Genomic DNA, 376 nt, shown 5'->3' with positions numbered 1-376 from the left:
CATTTTAAGAGGCAATTTGTTGAGTCACTGCCGCTAAATGCCGGTAGCATCAAGCTAGCAAATCCTGCATTAGCCTCACATCAACAGGTGTAGACAGAACATCCAATTATCCTGAGCTAATTTACTGAATAAACCAACTCACATCTCCAGTCTTTTTTTTCACCCAACTCATTAGACTATTCTTCTCACTGGCGTTTCATTGTTGTTTTCTGCGGTTAAAAAATAATAATAAACTAATTTGAAACTGGGGGGGACACACAAACGGGCCGACATCAGAGCTCGGGGCAATAATGCAGACTTTTTTACACTTTGTTGTTCTTCTCCCTTCCTCCGCTCTTGTCTCTGATTGTGAGTGTGTGCATTCGTGTGTGTGTGT

At 41.8% G+C, this 376-nt stretch overlaps 1 protein-coding gene across 1 annotated transcript in view; it reads right to left on the bottom strand.

Annotated features, from left to right (window-relative positions):
* LOC104957752 (nucleophosmin-like) overlaps positions 1 to 376 on the bottom strand; it is a 17,907-nt gene that overhangs the window by 15,551 nt on the left and 1,980 nt on the right. The gene's annotated exons all lie outside the window — the stretch shown is intronic.

The sequence above is a fragment of the Notothenia coriiceps genome, unplaced genomic scaffold (genome assembly GCF_000735185.1).
Source record: "Notothenia coriiceps isolate Sejong01 unplaced genomic scaffold, NC01 NC01_scaffold00027656, whole genome shotgun sequence".
In the NCBI taxonomy this organism is placed as follows: domain Eukaryota; kingdom Metazoa; phylum Chordata; class Actinopteri; order Perciformes; family Nototheniidae; genus Notothenia; species Notothenia coriiceps.
This window is presented reverse-complemented; position numbering and strand designations above follow the sequence as displayed.